We start from the raw sequence: 25525 nt of genomic DNA, 5'->3' as shown, positions 1-25525 counted from the left end.
GTAGGCAATGACCTAAACTCACGTCAATCTGAATCCAGGTCTATATCTATTCTCATCAGGTCATCAAGGTGTTGCTGTAACATCATCTTATTATCTCTCACTTCTCTCGGGACTGGTCTTCTCACACAGATTGTAGCACAAGATTGTAGCACAAAGGCCACAAATGGCGGGACCACACTGGATGCATAAGCAACATGAGAAAAGGATCGCTAAAGCCATACCAAGGAACATCAGAATCTTCCATCCCCATTTGGACAGCAGTTCCCAAAACCATCCCATCAATGACCAGTTCCCTTCGTCTACATGTATAGACTCAGCGGACTTATGTAACCTCAAGATGGCTTGGTACACTGTCGGGGCGTTATCTGGTATGAAAACGCAGCGACTAGACCTGATCAATTTACATACTCCACCTCTATCTGCAAGTATAATGTCTAAAGCAAAGCGGTTCTGTAATGTCATAAGGCGATCCGCTTGAAGCTCGGCTGTAATATTACTTAGAGCACCTGCAGTCTCATTGATAGTGGCCTCAACCACTCTCGTAAGCTGCCGAATAGTCCTACCATTAGCCACAGGACCCCAAAAGGGCAGGAAACCCTTAAAGAAGTCTCCAACTTCTTGTGCGGCAGTGTCTTTCGCATCGATAACACCTCGACCATATCTTGTCTTATGGTAGTTGAAAACAGCTGTGTATGTAGGGGGAAGCAAAAATGCCACATAACATGTGCCTGAAAAATCAGAAGGCAACCATGTATATGCTCTGTCGTAACAAACAAAATACGTGCCTTTAGCTGGCACGAACGGTGGAGAGTTCTGGGATGTATAGACATAGGTGTGAACGCACACACTCCTACCAAACTGAGCTCTCGGATTCTGACCATCACCTTGCAGACAAAAATGACCTCGGTGGGGTACAATCCAAATAGGGGGAGACCTTTTTCGTCTCTCCTTCTCTGTCAAACTAATGCTATATTCAGTCTTGTTCCAACCAACATATGCTTGTACCTCATCTTTAGGGATAGCATTATATGCATCAATATCTCTGACCATATCTACTATTCCCTGTATCAAAGCATTATTATTCGCATTATCTTTGACAGAACGTACAGGAGATGCTTCATTCGCATAGATAAACATTGACTGGAGTGCCCATACTGACCCATTAGGCGAAAAAGGCAAAACCAAATATGGCATTCCCTTATCAGTCGTATGTGGCATAAGACCACACACCCAACAATTTGTGGTATTTACAACTAGCTGATGCTGATGTAACATCTGTATAAACTAATTGTTCACAAATTCTAATCTTCGTGTCTGTTCATGTTCAGGCAACGTATGAAACTCATGTGGGAAAACAGTAGGAAAAGAAAGAGTAGGTTGGGAGGTAGATGCAAGTGTCTGTTGTGATGCATAGAAAATCCAACCCACACAAACCAACGTAATGTTCAAAAGCATAAGAAAACACATTATTAAAAAACATTTGCTACAAATCAATATACACATTTGCACTCTGAAATCAACTCTTTTAACATCCTTGTCGGACTCAAAAGACTCCATCCTCTAACGTGCTGCTCATGGCAATTTTCCTTCTTCACTTAAGTGTGCGTCAAGATCGCACTAACGACCCTGAACCGCAGACCTTGCGTCAATACGCGGTTCACCCCTTAAGAACTTATACCGTGACCCTGCAGCTGAGTCCGGATGGTGACTCGAAAAAGAAAAAGTAAAAAAAAAGTCTCTTGATCTGACAAGGTGTAATTCACTACATTAAAAAAATTCGATTTATTTTTCCATTTCAAACGTCCTTTTTCGATCTCAGATTGTAGCGCTCGTTGCCAGGCACAGTCTGATCCTTAAAGAGGAGTTCCGGATTCGTCGTGTCGAGTCTCAGAGACGGAGGCACAGCAGCTTGCAGAACATCATCATCCTCGCGTTCCGAATGAGTCCATGTCAAATGTGCATCACTAAAAGACACAAATCTAGGGACTTTCTCACAATCTGTGTCAGCTATTCCATCCCTCACCCACTGATCATACGGTAAAGGCAAAGGAACTTTCTTAGTATGGGTGGTATGGACCCAAATCTTTTTACCTGCTACTCTAACAGCAGTTCGGGTTACCAACAACACCAGAAAAGGTCCAGTTCATCTCGGTTCCAAGTTCTTGGATCGCTGAAAATTTCTGATTAGAACTGAATCACCAGGTCGGATAACGTGCCCCGGATCTGTAGTAGCTGTCGGCAAACTGTCATAGACCTGTTGGTGGAGAAAACGTAATTTAGCAGTCAAGTCATGTAAGTAATCCACCAACATAGGGTACTCAATACTGCTGTATTCTTTTGGACAAGGCACACCCCAAACATTCGCTGGACGACCAAACACTATTTCGTATGGGCTAAGTCCCACACGAGAATGCACTGTCGTCCTTGTTGACAAAAGAGCCAACGGCAAGGCATCCGGCCATGTAAGACCAGTGCTCGCTTGAATCTTAGCCAGTTTCAGCTTTAATGTGCCGTTATAGCATTCGACAAGACCTGCTGACTGGGGGTGATTCGCTGCATGGAAACTTTGCCTTATCCCTATTCCAGCACACACTTTCTTCATAACTTGACCCACAAATTCACTTCCATTGTCCGACCATACAATTCTCGGCAAACCATACCTAGGGAAATACTCTTTAAGCAAAACCTTAGCTGTAGACAAGGCAGTATTATCCTTTAGGGGGTAGGCCTCTATCCATCTGGAAAAGGCGCAAACAACCACAAGGACATACTTCAGATTATTGCATCTCTCCATGTGAATGTAATCTTGCTGTATCACTTCAAACGGATACGTCAGAGGAACAAAATGACCAGCTGGAGTTGGAGTTCCCTTGCCAGGATTATACTTCAAACAAATCATACAATGCTTCACCACGTTCTCAGCACATTTCGGAATTCCAGCATTCTGCCATACTGGAGCCAACAACTTACATATCCCTTTCGAACTGATGTGAGCCATTCCATGAGCCATAGTAACCACTGGGAGCACATACGCATCAGGCAACAACCATCGCTGGTGTTCCGACAACGCAACCCAACAACCTGTTGAATCCAACATACCCGTACTTTCTCTCCACGTACTCACTTCTTTTTCCGTAGCTTCAGCCTGAATCATCTTCACACTTTCTATTGTGTCTTCACACATTCCTCTTTCCACAACCCATCTTGAAGGACCTGCCACATACATACGGCTCATCATGTCTCTCGCCGTTTCCTTCGCAACTTCATCCGCAAACGCATTCCCTCGACCTACATCGTCCACAACTTTCTTATCCGCACTACACTTCACAATTGCAATCTGCTTTGGGAGAGCAAGGGATTTCAAAAGTTCATTCACTAGCTGCCCATGCTGAATTTGTGTGCCATGGGAAGTAAGGAATCCTCTTTCTCTCCACAAACGTCCAAAACTATGGGCAACACCAAACGCATACTGGCTATCAGTATAAACATTCACTCGCTTTCCCTCTGACAATACACACGCTTGTGTCAATGCAATCAACTCTGCTGCTTGCGCAGAATTCTGTGCTATGCGTGCTGTCTCAACAACTGTATGTAAAGTTGTGACGGCATATGCTGCAGTCGTTTCACCATTCGGAAGCTTGAAACACGAACCATCTACCCATAAGGTACCGTCAACATTCTCAAGAGGAGTATCCTTCAGATCAACTCTAGCTTTCGTTTCTTCCTCTGTACGAAGAAAACAATCATGCTGTTCTTGAGCATCTGACTCTGTAGAGATCTGCAACAACATAGCTGGATTCAACACATTGCATCTTCTAATGTGAACATGACTAGCCAAAAGAGTCAACTCATAACCTGACAGACGTGCACTAGTAAGGTGCTGTGTCTTGGTCCTGTTCAATAAGGTATCCACTGCATGTGGGACCATCACAATCAACATATTATCCAATACCAAACCAGCAGACTGTCAGATAGAAACAGCCACTGCCGCTGTAGCTCTCAAACAGCTCGGCAACGCCTTAGCAACTGGGTCTAAGGTAGCTGAAAAATACGCACATGGACGCTGCTTATCTCCGAACTCTTGAGTCAACACTGACAATGCACAACCTTCTCTCTCATGAACGTACAACTTGAAAGGTTTACTGTAGTCCGGAGTAGCCAATACCGGAGCCGAACACAATGCATCACGTAATTCAGAAAAACTTTTCTGACACTCATCAGACCAAGGGAGAGGATGCGGAGTATCTTTAAGAGTCAGCGCCAACAGAGGTTTCGCTAGCAGGGAAAAATTAGGGATCCATTGTCTACAATACGAGGTGATACCTAAGAAAGCGCGCACTTCTCTCTGTGTGGATGGCACACTCATGTGCGCAATCGTTTGAATTCGTTCTGGGGTCAACCTTCTTCCCTCCTTCGACAAGAGATGACCTAAGTAGGTTACTTCTTGGCGACAATATTGCAACTTTGAAGGTGACACTTTATGATGAAGGTCAGACAAATACCGCAACAGAGAAAGAGTAGACTCTTTACAAATCTTTTCGTCATCAGCAGTAATCAACAAATCATCAACGTACTGGATAAGAGTAGCACCAGTAGGCAACACAAAGCTATCAAGCTGAGTTTTCAACGCCTGACTATAGATGGAGGGACTTTCACAATAACCTTGGGGAGCTCTCTTAAAGTGGAAGCTTCGTCTTCCTAATGAGAAGCCAAAAATATCCCTACTCTCCTCAGCAATTGGAATGCTAAAGAAAGCATTCTTTAGGTCGATAACAGAAAACCAGGCTGCTGAAGTAGGAATCAGAGTCAACAAAGCAGTGATATCGGGAACAACAAGAAACTGTGGCACCACAATCTTGTTGACCTCTCGAAGGTCGATCACAAACCGGTACACAGGTGGCTGAGAAGCATCAGTACGCTTAAGGACAGGCAAAACAGGACTGTTACACACGTTACCTCTCGTTTCTTCAACCACACCCTTCTCAACCAAATCATAGACGATCGCTAGAAGAGCTCTCTCGCCATCGCTAGAGATTTTATATTGGGGAATACGAGGTAGCCTAGCATTCGATTTGAGGGTGACAACATAAGGTGGAATCTGCAAAAGACCAACATCATTAGGACCTGTAGCCCAAAGTGTATCAGGAAGAGAACGTAATTCCAGTGGAAGACAATCTTTAGACACATACATCGGAGAAATCACTTTCTTACCTAGGGTAAGATGTACTCCCGAAGGAGAACAATGTAATGTCGCTGTGGTAAATAAATAAATAATACCCTATTTTTGAATGTATAAATGAATAACAGATAGCTCAATAAATAAGAGTCAAAATTCGAGGTAGTAGGAGTTTCGCAGGTTTATTACAGCATAAAGGACAGGAACAGGACAACCTGCATAGGAATAGGATGGCAGGGCCCAGCAGCGCTGCTGGTGTCAGGATCGGGACAAGGAAAAGGAATGAATTTTTTAATAACAGTGCATGAGCATATATACATAACGCAAACACATAGCATTACATTGCAATAGGCGTAGCAGTGGGTGGAGCAGAAGGTGTGACGCGTAGCAGTCGCGAAAGATAAGGGTGAAAAGAGGTGTAACAGGGCGTATACATAGACATGTGATGCAAACGTAACAGAATATGTCATGAATGGGGCGGAAACCATGGAGGGGACTACCTAAGGAGCCGGGACCTCTAACCTGATGGTGCGCGCAAACTAGCAATGACGTATCACTAGGAGAAGCTGGGGGCTATGAACTCTGTGCTAGGAGCAGAGACTGAAGTCTGGAGAGTCAGGGCGACATGTACCTAAGCAGTATCTAGTATCTGATGTTTAGAGAACATGTTGATATAAACTAGAAGTTAGGAGGGGAAAGGCTGACTTGATTCCAAGACTGGACCATGCATTATTCTACATGTAGTACGTGATGAAGAATATTAAATGACCATTAAATGCAGTATTTCTCTAACGTGGAGACGTGAAGGCTAGACAATGACGGAAACTATTGATGCGATTCAGTAGCTTAGGAATGCAGAGAAGGAGGACTGAACTGATAACTGGAACTATAACATACTTTTGGCAGACTCAGAGGCTGAGCCAGGCTGAACCGGGCACTGTGAGGCAGGAAGTAAGTGAAGGGTCGAGGATACAGGTGGGGGCTGTATCGCTCCTCAGCGAGGCTTTAGGAGACAGGAGCTGAATCTGATGTCCGGGCCCTTTTGAGGCCTAGAAACGGGGACTTTACAATGAAATAACGTGCACACTGAGAAACGTGGCAACGTAACTTTACATAGGCCTGATATTCGTAGTATTCACGAGGACTAGAAACTGGCATATTAGAGATGGACACAACTATAATTGCGTCTTGAATCGAACATGGGGAATGCATATGCATATTTAATCATGCACACATAACATATGATGGATGACACGTAGGGACACAGAACATGGCAAAATTTACTTTTCCACATTCCCTCCTTGTCACTACGTTTCCATCAGGAAACATCAATATTCATGATACCATCTATCATTTCATACAGTATCATTTGTTCGTCTCGAATTATCCTGGAACGGGTTTTAGAACGGGGCTTGGGACTAGGAATACAAGAGGTAGCACAAATGCCGCAAATCGCAGGGCCACATTGTATACAGAGACAGCAGCTGAATATGATCGCTACTGCAATACCTAGAAAGGACAATATTTTCCATCCCCATGCGGAAATTATATTCCTGAACCAACCGGACCATGTCCAGGTGCCTGGATCTTGGTGTAACAGATGGGCAATTTTATGAAGTCTGGTTATAGCTGAATAAACAGACGGCGCGTTATTTGGAATGAAAATGCAACAACTGGATCCGATGACTCTACAGGCCCCGCCCCCATCGGCCAGTATGACGTCAAGGACGAGACGATTTTGGAGCACGACAATTCTCATAAAGGATTGTTCTTCGGTTAAATTACTTAGAGCAGAAGTAGTCTCAATTACTACTGCTTCAAGGGTTCTGGTTAACCTACGTATCAGTTTACTATTCACAACTGTACCTAAATAAGGGAAGACACCTTTATTGATATCTATATATTGTTCTAGAGCAGTTTCAGTATAATCGACAATCGGGAGGTTTCTCTTGTGTCTAGTATGTACTAGGTGGGAATTCCTATGGTAGTCGGGTGGGGCTAGAAAAACCGGTGGCAGTAGGAAGGCAATGTAACAGGTTCCCTCCCAATCGAGAGGCAGACGAACATATGCGGTCTGACCACAAATAAAATAAGAATGACGTGAAGCTTTGAAAATAGATTTCCCACTGTCACTATACTTGACAATAGTAGTACAATCACTATGTCCTACATGTACGGAACCATTATTTCGGACACATAATTCACCTTTGACTGGCAGTACTGAAATAGCAGGTAAGTCTGGAGCAGTATCAGACTGAACATTCAGGACCATGAAATTCGAAGAATAGTTACCTAAATTATACACTTCATTTTCTAGATCTAACCCGGTTCTGTGGGGGAGACCTTGCTTGTCTGGAAAACATGTACTGTTAAGAAAAGACATATCTGTTGAGGATGACGTTAACGTGGACCATGCTCCACACGAACCATTATGTGAGAATGGATAAGGAAAAAGTGGCAGAACTCCCTTCGGTGTCTGGAAAGGGGGGAGTCGACCACACACCCAACAATTAGTGGCATTGCTGGTCTGATGTGAGTAATGTAACATGCGGATGAATGAGTTATTTCGCATAGCGAGGCGGTAAGAGAGTTCATGAGGAGGCAGATCACTAAACGTGTGCTCTACTGTAGCATTAGCAGACTTATTTACATGAAGAACTGGGAAATACAGATAAAATGCATAACTGGTGCAGGAAATCATAATGCTGAGAAACAATATGAAACATAGAAAAACGATACATCGAATTGAGTTTTGACTAACTCTCTCACTATGGGGGTCTATTTTATACATGTCAGAAACAGTCTAACCGTTTCACCTAGGGGAGGACTTAGACAATCAAACTGACTGACTTATTTTACTAGACCGGAGTTTTAACTTATACTCCTGTTGCGGAGTTTTCTCTAACAGGGGAGGGTTTGTAGCAATGTCTTTTGCGGGACAGTCCTTGAGAACAATATTTTGGCAATCCTTCAAATCCTGGGAAATGTTCTTTAAGACGGGTTTCAGTCCATTAAACTGTTTTACATGAGAAAGGTGCACCCAGCCTTTGCGACCTTCCAGCTTCACGGCTGTACGGGTGGTGAGGAGGACCTGTCGGGGCTCTTTCCAGCGAGGCTCCAGCGGACTTGATCTGTCAAAATTCCTCACCATCACCATGGATCCTGGAACGATTTCATGCGGTGCCACCTCGGTATTGTCTGGAAATGCGGCGGCAACCTGTGAACGACATGAGTTGAGGGCAGACATCAAGGAAGCTAGGTAATCTGTCAGCATATTACTTGAAACATCGGTAATACTTCGGGGTCTAGGAATACCCCACATGTTAGGGGGGCGGCCGAAAACGACCTCATACGGGGACAGACCTGATCTGGAATGTGCGACCATGCGCATATAAAATAAAGCGACTGGCAGAGCTACTAGCCAGTCCACACCTTTTTCTTTGCATACTTTGGCGATACGGATTTTCAGAGTCTGATTATGTCTCTCTACAAGACCGGCTGCTTCAGGATGGCGTACACAATGAAACTTCCACTGGTACCCTAACAACAGGGAAACATGCTTCATGAGTTCAGATGAGAATGGCTGGCCGTTGTCAGAATATACGACTCTAGGGAGTCCATAACGGGGGAAGAACTCACGAACCAACTGCTTAGCAGTGGTCGCGGCTGTGTAATCTGGGACTGGATATGCTTCTGTCCACCTGGACAAAGCGCATACAACTACAAGGACATACTTGAAACCTCGACATCGCTCCATCTGAATATAATCCATCTGGAGGACTTCAAAAGGGTGGTCAGGGGGCTGGAATCCACCTTGTTCCACCGGGACACTTTTACCTGGATTAAACTGACAACATATCATACAGGTACGGACTTTCTGCTTGGCTGCAGCTCGTAAATGCTTGTTGAACCAAATGTTCTGGATACTGTCTAACATAGCTTTTTCTCCTAAATGTGCTGGACTATGTGCGGTATTAATAATGACTTGAACCATAGAGTCGGGGAGAAACCATGTGGCTCTACCCTTTGTTAACCATCCTTGATCTGTCTGGACCCCTCCTTGTTCGGACCATTTCTTGATTTCTTCGGGAGTAGCATGTAACTGGATATCTATGACATCTTGTGTAGGGTCCTTAACTGTCATACATGTAATCGGATCTGGAGTGTGTGTCATGTTAACTGGAATGTCTAGAGTCTGTGCTGTGAGCTTGGCTGTGCGATCTGCTAGATCATTACCTTGGGAAATAATGTCAGTAACTTTCGTATGTGCTTTGCACTTCATGATAGCGATAGATGTCGGTAAATGTATGGCATCTAACAGAGCTTGAATAAGGAGACCATGCTGAATCTTGGTTCCATGAGAAGTCATGAAACCTCTCTCCTGCCAGAGCACTCCGAAGTCGTGTACAACTCCAAATGCGTAACGTGAATCTGTGTAAACATTAACTTTCAAGTTCTTGGCGTGTATGCAGGCTTGTGTCAGAGCAACTAGCTCTGCTGCTTGAGCGGACAGGGTGTCAATACGGTGTGTTTCAATAACTTCAGTGTCAGTAGTCACTGCATACGCGGCGACTAGTTCTCCTGTACTTGTTCTCATACATGAACCATCCACATAAAGTGTCAGGTCGGGGTCTGGTAACGGAATATCTGTCAGATCTTGTCTTGGCTTTGTCGTAATGTTAACTACTTCCACGCAATCATGTGTGGCTGGATTTGAATTAACTGATGGTAACAGTGTAGCAGGATTTAAAACGTTGCAGCGTCTGATTTCTATGTGTGGCTGGAACAGTGTCAATTCATAACCTGTTAAACGTGCAATTGTCAAGTGCTGAGTTTGTGTTCGGTTTAAAAGAACTTCCACGGAATGTGGAACTTGTACTGTCAAGGTATGTCCTAAGACTATGGAATCACTTTGTCTGATAGCTAGTGCTGTGGCTGCAACTGACTTGAGGCACGCAGGCAGAGCCTGGGCTACAGGATCTAATGTGCTCGAAAAATAAGCACAGGGCTTGTATTGTCCTGCTTGATCTTGTGTGAGAACAGATAATGCTGTACCTTCGCGTTCAGTAACGAAAAGTGTAAAAGGCTTACTGTAGTCCGGTGTCGCTAGAACTGGAGCTTGGCATAGGGCTTTCTTTAACTCATTGAAACTAAGTGTATGTTCAGATGTCCAAGGGAGGACAGTCGATACGGCTGCCTCCTGTGTCGTTAACTGTATCAGTGGCTTGGCTAGAAATGCATACTGAGGAATCCATTGTCTGCAGTAAGAAGTAAGGCCAATAAAAGCACGTACCTCCTTCTGGGTCTTGGGCTGAGGAAGACTCGCTATTAACTGGATACGGTCTGGTGTCAACTGTCTACCCCTCTTGGACAGTAAGTGTCCTAAGTAGACCACTTGCTGGACACAGAATTGAAGCTTAGAAGGGGACACCTTGTGCCCCATCTCGGCTAGGAAATACAGAACTGTCAGTGATGCTCGCTCGCAAGCACTTTCAGAACGGGCTGTGATCAGTAGATCATCGACATACTGGAGCAGGGCAGTGTCAGTTGGCATGTGAATGTTGTCTAGTTGTCTCTTAAGTGCTTGACTGTAAATACTAGGACTTTCTGTGAAGCCATGAGGAGCTCGTGTGAACATATAGCTCCTTCCATTTAAACAAAATCCGAAAAGGAACTGGCTGTCTGGATGAATAGGGACACTGAAAAATGCGTTCTTGAGGTCTATGACAGTGAAGAACGTGGCTTCGGAATCAATGGCCGTTAATAGGGAAGAGATGTCTGGGACAACTGGGTACTGCGGAATAATACATTTATTAAGCTCTCGTAGGTCAATCACTAATCGATATACTGGGGGTGCATTTGGATCAGTACGTTTCATGACTGGAATGATCGGAGAATTACATACATTGGAGTCAGTTTCTACAACCACTCCTTGAGCCATGAGCTCGTCAATAATTTTGGATAAGGCTGCTACAGCCTCAGGTGGCAATCTGTACTGTCTGATTCGTGGTAACACTACACCTGGCTTGAGAGTCACACGATAGGGTGTGATTTGCATGTAACCTACATCAGTTGGACCTTGCGCCCATAAGTGCTGCGGAACATTAGACAGTCTTGAATCAAAATCTCGTAATACATAGTGACCCTTAAAGTCACGTAGGAACAATCGTATTCCCTCTGGGGAACAGCATATAACTGCACCTAACTCTTTCAGTGTCTTAATGCCTAATAGATTTTCTGGACATGACTTAGTAAGTAACAGATCAGTAGTGCGGGACAATGGACCTACTTCTAGAGAAACTGGTTTTGAAATCTCATTTACGATAGGTTTTCCTGAGAATCCAAGGGAAACATTTCTTGAGCCTGAGAGCGGAGCCCCTGGAACTTCGGCGTGACTAATTGTGGTCCTACTTGCCCCTGTATCAATCAAAAACTTTCTGTCTTTCCCTAATACTTGACTGTGAACATAGGGACCTTCTTGATCTACAGGTATCTCGATGAGAGGCAAGCCTACCTCCCTCTCTAGGCTGTTTCATGAATACTGCTGGTACTCTGGATACTCAGTCTGTGCATACTGGTACATCTGCTGTGTGACATGCTGTGTTGCAGCGATAGGCTGCGGAGCTGTAACTGTCTGTGGCGCATTCTGTGGCTGAGGAATCTGTGAAACTTGTTCTTGTCTAGGCGGACGTGGTCTTTCTTTAGTCTTACCAGTAGCTATGTTGTGTTTCAGAACTGCACACTCATTTATAAAATGACCTGGCTGTTTACAATAATTGCAATTCCCTTTAACGGGAGCTGCAGGATGACTGGCTTGATTCGGACCCCTCTTCTGACTGTCTTGAGGAACAGATTGTGCAACTAGTACTTTCATTTTCGTGTCTTTCATGCGTTTTCTCTCGTGTTCGTGTTCTTCCCTGATTCTATTCTGGTGGTATTGAAGCATCTGCAACATCTGGGACGGGGTATTAGCTTGCCAGGTACTTTCGACTTTCAAAACTCGATTTTTAATTTGTGGGCTTGAATTCTCGACTAATTTAGTAACAAAAAGGTGAGGGTATGACTCACTACTTGTCTTGAGGCCACTGTTGATGCTAAAACATTTTTCAAATCTAGAATAAAAATCACTAATATCTTCGTCTTGTTTCTGTTTACAGGCTGAGATTGCATCCCAGTCTTCTTTTCTAGTTGTCAATAATCTAGGTAAAACTTGTATTAATAATTCCGGTAATTCTTTACATTTATCTCCAAGACCGGTACCTGGTACTCGTGCCTTATCTTCAGCTTCTAGAACTGCCCAATCGATCTTTTTCTCCCCCACCTCCCATTCTTTTTCCTTGAGCTTTTCATACACCCCTGCGGGCAGCAGAACCTTTAACATTTTAATTATATCTGGATACGTGTATTCTCCCATACGGAGCATGTCTTTTAATTCTCTATGGAACCCTGCTGGATCTTTGTCATGACAGGGAATTAATTTCTTCATCTCGAGGAGTTCCATCTTTGTAATCGGAGTGTAAACAAACACTCGTTCTAGTTCGCCACCCGTTCCTCTGACTGGGTGGACTTCTCGTAACGGATTCTGTCTCTCCATGTAAAATGGTTTACCTTCTGGGGGTGAGGCAGGAACAAAATGCGGATTCAAAAACGTTCTATATTTGTGACGCTGTTCTAGAATGACACTAATTAAATCGGTACCTAGACCTTTCCATCTATACTGGAGTAACTCGTTCAGGACATCATGTAACGGGCCTGGATCAGAGTGCTGACCCTCATACAATGTAATGAGGTGCTGAATCATATACATACCCGCCAGTCGTTGTTCGGCTGGGGGCATTTTCAGAAACATCTGTGCCACTATTTCGTCTGGAAAAGTGGTAGAATCAGTAATCCATCGGACTGCTGATCGGGCTAGTTCTTGTTCATGCATGGTACTTAACTCACTGTAACCGATTCGTGATTTCAAAATGTGATCGGTAGCTTGAAACACTTGTTCTAGTGAACCTTGTTCTGGTGCTGGAGAATGAAAAATAGACTTGTGTTCTAGGCGTAAATGGCGATCTGGAAATCTAGATTTTCCTACATACGCTATTCTGTCGGAATTCTCGTCGTCTAACTCTTCAGGATCAGAGTTACTTTCTTTCTCGCTTACTTGTGCTTCTTTACGCTGTTCGTGTAATTTTATTATTTCTTTACGGATTTTCTTGTACATACTCTCCATAGCACCGACGGTCTTGTGCTTACCCTCGGCTATATTATCACTCCACCTTGTCAGGATTTTCATTTCAGCCGGATCTTTAGACGGGTAATCTTGTTCTCTTATTAGACAATTGATCAGAAACTTTAATATCATGAGCTGGATCTCGGCTTTCCTTTGAGACATGGCCTCGCTAATACTTTCTGGATCATCCCCTGTACGGATGAAACGATATATTCTGTCTAGATCTTCTTTCATATTCGGTAAGGTGACTAGATACTCGGCCACCTTTCTTACGCGGAATGAATATAAAACCATATTATCCTCGCCTGGGACTGGATCATAGCCGCATTCGGCAAGGGATTTTCTTATTTCTGCTACAGTCTGATGTCTGGGCGTACGCTGTGACGCTTGTGCATGTAATTCGGCTGTCGTTAAACGCTTGTGTGGCGGCGGGGTTTGAGGAGTACCTCCCCCTGCGGCCCCTAAACTAGAGTCGTCTACTGAGGTTCTTCGTCCTGGCAGAGTGGGAAATGGAAATGTAGGCTGGACTTGTATGGCGGGCTGGACCGGGGGTACCGTAACAGGTACTCCGGTGTCTGGAGGAGCGGGAAGTGCCTGATTTACAGGGACTGGCGGAGCGCGAACAGGATTTGCATATTCTGGGACTGTGTCGTCCAAATAGGACGAAATAAAAATATCAGCTGCGGTCTGTTTGTGACGTAGTTTGGTCGGAACTAATGGTAGCGGGAAATTACTGGATGCCTCTGGGGTCGCTTTTGGCAAGCCCTCGGCAAGGAGAGGATACATACCCCTAATAAGAGCATGCCTCTGTCTGTCTGACTGTTCGGCTCTGACTTGTTCACCTATCTCGATTAGTTCTTTTTCTTGTGCTCGTTCTAAGGATTCTCTACTTAATTCTGACTTTCTGATTTCCTTTTCAGTTCTTTTATGAGCTTCTTTGCGCCATAACTCGATGGCATCTTTCTGTGACTGTCTGGCTTTCTTTTTCCATAATGCTTCTTCTACTCGCATGATGCATTCGGCATCCCATGTACCCGATACGGGCCATCTATACTTTTCTTCTAACTGTTTGGTATACTCTACCCATAAATCTAGATACAATATGGCGCTTATGCCATGCTTCTGATACATAAAATGACCTGGACTGTCCCTAGGCGGAACTGGAACTGCTGCTTCCAGCAGACCCTTTCTGGTTTTTAACTGACGTAATTTCGAAAAGAGCGGCATGACTGAACTATAATCTAGACACAATACAATACACAATAAACACGATACTTATTCCCCATTCATACCACGACATTAAAATACATGAAGAACATTTAAAAATAACAGTTCGAACAGAATACTACCTGGAATACGGAACACAGAATACATGAATTTTCTCGAGAACAGAACTGACTAGAACAGGAACTAGATGCACTGCTGAAACAGTACGAAACTTACCGGTCTCATAAAGAGACACGTCAGGACCCGCATCCACCGAAGTGGACACTTCGTTTGTGGGTCTGTGTACCACCAACCCACGGACCAGAGTCAATTAAATTGACCCTGTCTAGATACCACCCCAGTAACGGTACTCACCGGGCAGCAAGAACGGAAGGCCTCAGACTGGACGGGACTGCTTGGACGTCGGACGGACGAACTTCGGACTTCAGTTACGGGTGGACCTCCGGATACCTCGGACCTTGGACTCTCGGCTTGGGCTCTGGTCGGGACTCGCCGCGTTCCTCCACCGTCTCGTTTGGATGCTGGACCGCCTCCTCCGTCTCCTCCGTGGGCCTGAGGGATACTTGAAGCAGAAATATCTGCCGGTGCGCAGAAGAGTTCCGTCACGACTGCAGAGGGTCAGGGGGTCGGCGTGGCTTCACCGACGCGTGGGGAAAGGGCAAGTCCCTATTCGGGCGCCATTATGTGGTAAATAAATAAATAATACCCTATTTTTGAATGTATAAATGAATAACAGATAGCTCAATAAATAAGAGTCAAAATTCGAGGTAGTAGGAGTTTCGCAGGTTTATTACAGCATAAAGGACAGGAACAGGACAACCTGCATAGGAATAGGATGGCAGGGCCCAGCAGCGCTGCTGGTGTCAGGATCGGGACAAGGAAAAGGAATGAATTTTTTAATAACAGTGCATGAGCATATATACATAACGCAAACACATAGCATTACATTGCAATAGGCGTAGCAGTGGGTGGAGCAGAAGGTGTGACGCGTAGCAGTCGCGAAAGATAAGGGTGAAAAGAGGTGTAACAGGGCGTATACATAGACATGTGATGCAAACGTAACAGAATATGTCATGAATGGGGCGGAAACCATGGAGGGGACTACCTAAGGAGCCGGGACCTCTAACCTGATGGTGCGCGCAAACTAGCAATGACGTATCACTAGGAGAAGCTGGGGGCTATGAACTCTGTGCTAGGAGCAGAGACTGAAGTCTGGAGAGTCAGGGCGACATGTACCTAAGCAGTATCTAGTATCTGATGTTTACCGCAACAGAGAAAGAGTAGACTCTTTACAAATCTTTTCGTCATCAGCAGTAATCAACAAATCATCAACGTACTGGATAAGAGTAGCACCAGTAGGCAACACAAAGCTATCAAGCTGAGTTTTCAACGCCTGACTATAGATGGAGGGACTTTCACAATAACCTTGGGGAGCTCTCTTAAAGTGGAAGCTTCGTCTTCCTAATGAGAAGCCAAAAATATCCCTACTCTCCTCAGCAATTGGAATGCTAAAGAAAGCATTCTTTAGGTCGATAACAGAAAACCAGGCTGCTGAAGTAGGAATCAGAGTCAACAAAGCAGTGATATCGGGAACAACAAGAAACTGTGGCACCACAATCTTGTTGACCTCTCGAAGGTCGATCACAAACCGGTACACAGGTGGCTGAGAAGCATCAGTACGCTTAAGGACAGGCAAAACAGGACTGTTACACACGTTACCTCTCGTTTCTTCAACCACACCCTTCTCAACCAAATCATAGACGATCGCTAGAAGAGCTCTCTCGCCATCGCTAGAGATTTTATATTGGGGAATACGAGGTAGCCTAGCATTCGATTTGAGGGTGACAACATAAGGTGGAATCTGCAAAAGACCAACATCATTAGGACCTGTAGCCCAAAGTGTATCAGGAAGAGAACGTAATTCCAGTGGAAGACAATCTTTAGACACATACATCGGAGAAATCACTTTCTTACCTAGGGTAAGATGTACTCCCGAAGGAGAACAATGTAATGTCGCTGTGGTAAATAAATAAATAATACCCTATTTTTGAATGTATAAATGAATAACAGATAGCTCAATAAATAAGAGTCAAAATTCGAGGTAGTAGGAGTTTCGCAGGTTTATTACAGCATAAAGGACAGGAACAGGACAACCTGCATAGGAATAGGATGGCAGGGCCCAGCAGCGCTGCTGGTGTCAGGATCGGGACAAGGAAAAGGAATGAATTTTTTAATAACAGTGCATGAGCATATATACATAACGCAAACACATAGCATTACATTGCAATAGGCGTAGCAGTGGGTGGAGCAGAAGGTGTGACGCGTAGCAGTCGCGAAAGATAAGGGTGAAAAGAGGTGTAACAGGGCGTATACATAGACATGTGATGCAAACGTAACAGAATGTGTCATGAATGGGGCGGAAACCATGGAAACCATGGAGGGGACTACCTAAGGAGCCGGGACCTCTAACCTGATGGTGCGCGCAAACTAGCAATGACGTATCACTAGGAGAAGCTGGGGGCTATGAACTCTGTGCTAGGAGCAGAGACTGAAGTCTGGAGAGTCAGGGCGACATGTACCTAAGCAGTATCTAGTATCTGATGTTTAGAGAACATGTTGATATAAACTAGAAGTTAGGAGGGGAAAGGCTGACTTGATTCCAAGACTGGACCATGCATTATTCTACATGTAGTACGTGATGAAGAATATTAAATGACCATTAAATGCAGTATTTCTCTAACGTGGAGACGTGAAGGCTAGACAATGACGGAAACTATTGATGCGATTCAGTAGCTTAGGAATGCAGAGAAGGAGGACTGAACTGATAACTGGAACTATAACATACTTTTGGCAGACTCAGAGGCTGAGCCAGGCTGAACCGGGCACTGTGAGGCAGGAAGTAAGTGAAGGGTCGAGGATACAGGTGGGGGCTGTATCGCTCCTCAGCGAGGCTTTAGGAGACAGGAGCTGAATCTGATGTCCGGGCCCTTTTGAGGCCTAGAAACGGGGACTTTACAATGAAATAACGTGCACACTGAGAAACGTGGCAACGTAACTTTACATAGGCCTGATATTCGTAGTATTCACGAGGACTAGAAACTGGCATATTAGAGATGGACACAACTATAATTGCGTCTTGAATCGAACATGGGGAATGCATATGCATATTTAATCATGCACACATAACATATGATGGATGACACGTAGGGACACAGAACATGGCAAAATTTACTTTTCCACATCGCATACAATCTTTTCAGCAAGTCCAAACCCAACAGATTCTCATTACAACCAGTCGTCAAAATAAGAGGAGCTTCCAATTTACAAGGGCCAATAGAAAGGGGCAAAGGATTAGAAATCGGGTTACAAACTGGGGCGCCTGAAAATCCTACGGAAACATTGGTCAAGCCAGACAAAGGTGCGCCAGGAAGTTTAGAGTGCATAATAGAACTCTTTGTCGCACCAGTATCCAAAAGAAAAGGTTCTGTCACACCTGATGTAATCACTTCAACATAAGGTCCACTCTGATCTACTGGAACTGACACTACTCCCTCTCTTTGCCCATTGCTGTCCTAACTATCATTATAACTAGCACTCTCACTATCGACATAATAATCATCAACATAGTACAGTGCAGACTGACCACTCGGAACATTCTGTCCGTCAAAATAATTCGCAGAATTCTGAAGGGAAGAGGAACGCTCATTCTGGGGTAACACACCATGTCCCCTACCCCTAGGAGCTTGCTGAAAACCACCACGACCTCTCTGACCAGATACACCATTCGCACGCTGTAACAAAGCCGGGCAACTTTTCTTGAAATGACCTTCCTCTCTGCAATAAGCACACTGATTAGGACCAGGAAAGAATCGCGGAGCATAAGGCTCAGGCTTCTGTAACAATCTCTGAAACTGTGGAGGTTGCTGAAACTGAGGCTGATTCTGACGAGGCGGATAAGCTTGCTTCAAAAGAACTTTCCTCTTTAAATCTTTAGTTTTCTTCTCTGCTTTATCCTTCTCATCTTTATCCCTATTCTCATAATATTGTGCAGTAGCCAATATCTGGGCCGACGAAGAAACAGCCCATGAACTCTCAGAGTCCTTTAACTTATTAGAGAGTTCGGGAAGCAAATTAAAGACAAATTTGTCCACGAACAACCTTTGACCACCTTCCGTACTCATGTCCTGACCACTATGATCGATAAACGTTTCTTCAAACCTAGTGAAGAAATCAGACACACTCTCGTCTTTCTTTTGTTTGCATGCTGCTAACTTGTCCCAATTCACTCGTAAAGCAGGCATCATAGTTTGCATCAAATTAATAATCCTTCCAGGTAATTCTGCAACTAAGGGCTCAGGTTTGGCACCTCCAACCTGTCGACCATCTGCAGCAACAATATTAGCCCACGTATCTCTGCTGCATGATTCTCATGACGAATCTTCGCCCACAAAGGTTGAGGAACTACATTACCCATCAACATATCTATGTCAGCTAAATTCATAATACATGCTTCAACTGTCTGAGACAACTCCTTGTAATAACCAGCAGGATTCTTACGGGGGTCAGGTAAGGTCTGCTTAAGAGCTAAGACCTCTGCTCACTTCCAAGGAACATGTACCCACACTCGCTGAAAAAGGGCTTCTGCAGCCTGAATACCCCGATTAACATCAGCCTGAACTGCCCCTCTCCAGACAGGGGGAACCTCTCTCATAGGATACTGCTTCACTTTCCTCCTAACAGATGGATCAGGTTCATACAACGGCTGAGGCGGTAACCTAGACCTGAAGGCAAGTATCGTCTCTACAGCATCTGTAACATCAGAGTCCACTATCGCCCCTGTAGCAAACTCTGACTGAACATCAAGCACTTCCTGTGGAATCGGACCCAACTCATTATCTTCCCATTCCTGCCGCAGAAAAGCACATATCACATCAAAAACATACCTTTGCTTAGGCGGCTCCCACTGAAAGAAAACATCCATAACTGCTGGCAAATTATACCTGGAAGCATTTAAAATCCATCTACGAGCCAACAAATCCAACACTGCTCGCTCTTCGGAACTAGGAAGCTGACTACGTCTCTGCTTACGTTCCGAAACAGGGGTCATACTCAGTGGCCCAAACAATGGAGACAACAGATTAGCAACGGTCTCTGTCATCCGTTTACGAGCAGAAGGAGAAGAAGTAGGCATAAAAACAGGAAAGTTAAAATCTTGAGACAAAGTAGGAACAAGAGCAGTAGGAGTCTGAGATGCAGAAGCAGAAGGCAAAGGAGTTTGAGGCAAAGCTGGAAGCAAAGCTTGCGACCCTAGAGTGGGTTGCGCAGTAGAAGACAAAACCATCTGTGGAGCACCGGGTGGCTGAACAACAGCAGGAGGTTGAACAACAAAGGGTAGAACAACCGGGGGTAATGGAGGCGCAGTAGCACCCTGCACATAAGGGGGTGGCAATCTCAGTAAATTAGACATCAAAGGATCTTTTTCAAGGTCTTCCGTCACTTTCGGAGGAGAAGACGGCAAGGCCGGATAACATTTATCTATGGCCATGCAACGCTGTCTATCTAAAACTTCACACACTCGATCTTCCTCATCTGACTTAAACTGCCTAGCAGCTTGTAGTACTGACATATTCTTATCTTTCCTATCTCTCTTTGCTTGCTTAATTTCTCGCTGTTTGGCTTCCTTTTGCCAAAGGCGGAAAGAGTCAAAAATTGCCGGCCCGGCTTTCTTCTTAAATAGCGCAACTTCCAGATTATCTAAAATATTTAATTCGAAACTACCATGTTGGGGCCATCATTAGACACCATTCTTTTTAGTATAGCGGACCCACACTTCATTATAAGTAATAGGACCCACTCCGTGTTTTGAATAGAGCTCATAAGTCGAAGTTCCAACCGGAGGTATCGGACACGAATCCTCCAATCGGGAATCCCTGTTGCAACCACAACTAAACCATTTCCTAATTTTGCTAAGACCAGGCATCTTATAGCTCACTAATCTAGCTTCAAACTTCAAGGGGTTATCAACTATCGATACACTCGTAAATATACGAGCCCCTCGGCTTCGATTTTTGCAAAAATCAAATCAAAACCAAGAATCAAAACAAAGTCGTGGGAGCAACCCATTTATACTTAACCAAAATATCTGTCACGCCACCAGAAGACCGTCTATCGTCTCGCTCTACAAAGGATCAATCAAGGGTCCAAGACAGGGCGACAGTCAGGGCAGCAGTCCTTCGTAGCCGTTGGAAAGCGGGAAGCCTCGCAGAAAAGACCTTCGGTCCACGTCGACATGCAGGGGTCAATGAAGTGGCGGCCTTCCTCACGTGACTCCTCACGATCCTCTGGCTTGGACCAGTACCGCTGAAGTCACCCAACGTTGGGTGCCAACTGAAGAACCGGGTTTTAGAACCCAGAGGCGCCAGGGACACGCCCAAAGTCTTCGGGTTCTCCTGTCTTGGCAAACAGAGACACGGAATACTTCTAGGTGGCGTCAGAGATCAAATTTATTAGCTGCAGCTAGTAACAGTAATCCCAGCAATACAACACGGTGTACAACTCAAGAAACTTTTCAATTTCATAGAGCAAGACATCAGTATTTATACACAATATTCTCATTATAAATGTACACCCACTGCGCAAAATTCTGACCAATAGGACACATTTTCTAACTGAGTATCACATTAACAAAAACCCAATTTACAGTAACCCAACCCAAAAGTTAATTATTAGGAATGTCCCAAATTCAATTTCCACAAGCCGGACAAACCCATAATTGAAAGCACTACCCATGTAATGAAAAGTCGTAAGGAAAGAAACAATTCAGATGCTGATTAGGATAAGATATGGGCAAGGAAACTAAAAGTTAACGAGGTCCGGAACATTGATTGACAATCTCAGACAAGAATCAAACCAAGGGAAATTGGCTTCGTGAAGGGTCAGTTTCAGGTGAAAAGGTCAGCGTCCTGCAGTTCACTCAGAAGTCAGAAAGAGCAAGTTAATATGTACATGGACAACGAAGCCCATGCAACTTCGTTCGTTCGTTTACTACCTAAGCCTACGTGAGGGCAACATAAAATGGCGTCTTCAGACGACGCAAACAAAATAGAGTCCGGTCCCGAAAACTACGGAACCTCATTATGACCCAAAAAATTATGAAATGTGTGTAAATTATAAACAGTTAAAATATGCCTTGACAAGGGCCCCAAAATTATTTAGATGTGTTTGGGCATAAAAAGATAGGGGCAGAGAGGTTGACATACAGAAATAGACAGAGGAGAGAGAAAGTTAATTTTCCCAAGGGCCTCTTGGAAGGTGGGGTCCCTGAGAAATTGCCCACTTTACTGATGCCTTAAAAACATCTCTGCGATGAAGAAGGCCACTTAAATTTGACCCTCAAGGCCAGCTTTAGTGCTGTTGGCACCCACTGTGACCTTGTTTGTTGGCGTTTCCCCATCCAACAGCGGATTCCCTCACCACCACCTCTTAACAGTGCCCCTCAAGTCTCCATAACCACTCTCTCTCAGATGCATTTAATTATTTATATAGTGCCACTCATACCTGTGTAGGATGTCAGAGCACTTTGCTCACATACACATACCATACAGAGACAATCAATCATTTGAGTGTAAATCAGTCTGTAGGTAATGTTACATAAACCAGAGGACTACAAGGTGTAGGAGTGACATGTTATCCATACTGGTAGGCAGTATAGTTTATTAGTGTGTTGTCTTGAGAAGCACAAACTCAGAATTAAAAATGTAACATCATAGTTGGGGGATCTCTTTAATAATAAGAATCAATTTCTAGCCAACAGAACCCTTTTTGCAACTTCTATACTTTGCAGTGTGCATGCAGTCTTTTTTATGACAGTTAATAATCCACTGTTCTATATCAGGATTTTCACTTATAAACTGCAAGTAACACAAGGATGTCTCTTAGAAAAGCTGTAACCCACTGGTCTATTTACATTATGTGCAGTTTGTGATCCGCATGGTACACGATCTTTGCGGCAGGCATGTTAACCTTCTGTGCTACTTTATGATCAGTCAAAACCTCAACTAGACAAAACTCGATCCCTCTCCAGGAAGAACATTAATCACAGGAATTATCTTGAAATTTGTATTGTTGCGTGCTCTTCAAACCAAAATAAACTTGCGAACAGGGCGCCCCCGCCTAGAGTAAGCACCCAGTGCATTGGCACTGGTCGCACGACCCTAAAGCAGGCCCTTGCAGTGCAGCAAGGAGCTGGCCCAGTACCATTGTAGAAAGGACTTAGTACAGGGTCGATACAGTTTACATTTCTTCCAGTTGCCAGCATCTGAGGAATGCTCTGGTGGTGGTTGGTGGTGGTATACAGGCTGGGTCACTGGAAGTAATTGCCACTGGAACACCAAATTATGGGGTCACTGTGACTAAATTATGGGGCAAGGAAAACATTTTGCATAATCAATACAAAAATATAGGCAATTAATTCAAAACACTCTATGACAATACCATTTAGATACTTCAACTGTTTAATGCACATTGTAACAGTTAAATAACCAACTACCTGTCTTATCGCGTGTTGACTGTTTCATTGCCTTTGACCTTGTACAGTGCTCTGCTTCCTTTTTGACGAGGTTCACACTATCGAGATATCACACACATATATACGGATGCACAGGGGCCCACATAGGTTTCCTAAAAAAAGAAACCCTACATGCATTCCACAGATCCATTTAAAAAAGGCAGTCACATCAATGAATTATCTGTTCTCACATGGAAGCCTAGGCGAGTCATTGTATTAACACTGTCCTTTCCACTTTGCAGAGTGGAATTATTTAAGTTAAACGTATACAATGTTGCACTCAGCAACATTGTAGTCTATGTGTCCACACTTTTTTAAATAAAAGTTGCCTCCAATCGAACAGGCAAGCACAGTGATCCAACCCTCTGCACTTTGTGTGCACCCGCTTAATCTTGACCAATACGTTTCAGAGCACAAACAAAAGGCTGCCATTGTGTGTCTGCTCCATTTTAACGTTTTTTTTTTCCTGCTACACGATGCAGTTTTTAAGTTCCTTTAAAAATTGTTTCGCGTGAGAGCCCACATATTAGGATGAGTCAGGATCTGGAACTTCCTTTGATAAAACTTGCTCCGCTATGCAGAGACTCACTCAATCACACGCAACCCCTATAGAGGGTAGGCAGACCGATGACTAAGGGCGTGAAATGTCAGTGCTTCGGTCTCAATACAACTTGGTAACAATGCCTCAGGCTCAGCTTAAAGTGAACAATATGAGCGCAGACATGTCGGCAGCTCTCAGCACAAGAACACGCCAGGGAAGGAATGACAGTTCAGGGCAGCTTTTGGAATTGTCAGGACCTCCTCAATCCTGTTTTCCCAGTCCCTTGGCCCGTGTGACGCATGGGGCTTGGTAGACCGACTGTGCATATTGACTAACAAGGCAGGGTGAGCGGCACAATGATCAAGCACACAAGTAGGGTCATGCCACCAGCCGGGCATAGCTACTGATAATGCAGCAGGTGCAGTGGCACCGGGGCTCAGAAGCCCGATGATAATCAGTTGTTTTGTTACAATTAAAAGTGTGGGGGAGGCATTCTCCCTGGTCGCATTAGGACCCATGGTACCCTTGCACATAGAGGTGGCCGAGCCAACAGATTGACAGGGAGAGCCGAGCCAAGGGTCTACCTTGAATCTTAGAGCCTGTGCATAAACCCAGCCTTAAACATCTTTTCTATGTAAATCACACAGCAAACGTCACATAAAATATGATAAAGCCGCTTCAAAATTCAAGAATGTGTATTTCCTTAACATGTGAAGGTTTTACATTATTAAAGTACTTATTAAAAGTGATAGTTTTAAAACATGAACCACTAGTGCGCAAAGAGGCAAGACAATTGGCATGTAAACACTGTACGTGACCCAGATTATTATAGAGAAACATTAGTCTATTAAATCAAACACAATAGGTTTTTATACAAGTGGTATTCTGAACTCACATAGTTGAAACGGCTTTCATATATGTGATAATGAAGAAAAACGTGTTTTGGTGAAATAAAATATTTGCCTTAAATGACACAAATTAAGCAGGGAAGTTTATCCAGATCTTCTGGTTTTATTTTGTACAAATCAGGCAGGAAATGGGTATCTATTTGTCTTTCATTGTGTTAAGGCTTTGTTTTACCTTTTTGTGCATTTTCTGCATTTTTTATATAGGGGGAACTCGACCCGAAGGTGTCTGGACTCTTTCAATGTTTAGTTACATTACACAGTTTCACATTTATTGTTTTTAGGCAGGGGGAGATTACGTGATGTGCTCCAGAAGCAGGCAGACTCGAACCTGGTTGGGCACCTTTGGCCGGTGACGCTGCATCCTGAGGGGCAGAGGGATGCAAGCAAGCAGACAGACGCCACATGAAAGCTCGGCTCTTTATGGGCTCGAGGTTCCAGCAGGACATGGAGCAGAGCCTGGCTCGAGCTTTCATTGGCTCGCGCACCTTTGTCCTCCACTGAGCTGAGGCCTCTACCAGACGTTCTGTTCTCGTGCTCTCACGCTTCACGCGCACATCGCCAACCGTAACCTGAGATCTAAGAAAGCCGAGCCCTCCTGTACAAACCGGGCGTCATACAATCCTTAGAAAGGCTGGCGCGGCTCCGCTGTACGGGGAAACCGCGGCGCTGGCAGCGCAGTGACTTGGCGCTCGATAAACAACACACCAGTCCTACACTGCCCCGAGCACCCAGACAGGGTGATGGCCAAGTGGTGTGGGCGGCAGCCAGCAGGTGATGCCTGCCGTGAGTGGCAGCTGGAGGTGCGTAAGCATCTCGTTTCCAAATATTCAGAGGCCTGCAAACCTGCTGGGCAGGTCTGGCCGCTGCCTAATGGGTGCGCTGCGGC

At 44.5% G+C, this 25525-nt stretch overlaps 1 protein-coding gene across 1 annotated transcript in view; it reads left to right on the top strand.

The window, feature by feature from the left end:
* Positions 1–25525, top strand: part of ARHGEF4 (Rho guanine nucleotide exchange factor 4) — a 639140-nt gene that overhangs the window by 175439 nt on the left and 438176 nt on the right. The window lies entirely within an intron of this gene.

Source organism: Lissotriton helveticus, chromosome 11, assembly GCF_964261635.1.
Source record: "Lissotriton helveticus chromosome 11, aLisHel1.1, whole genome shotgun sequence".
Classification (NCBI taxonomy): Eukaryota; Metazoa; Chordata; class Amphibia; order Caudata; family Salamandridae; genus Lissotriton; species Lissotriton helveticus.
Note: the sequence above shows the minus strand (reverse complement) of the source record. Positions and strands in the feature narration are given on the sequence as shown.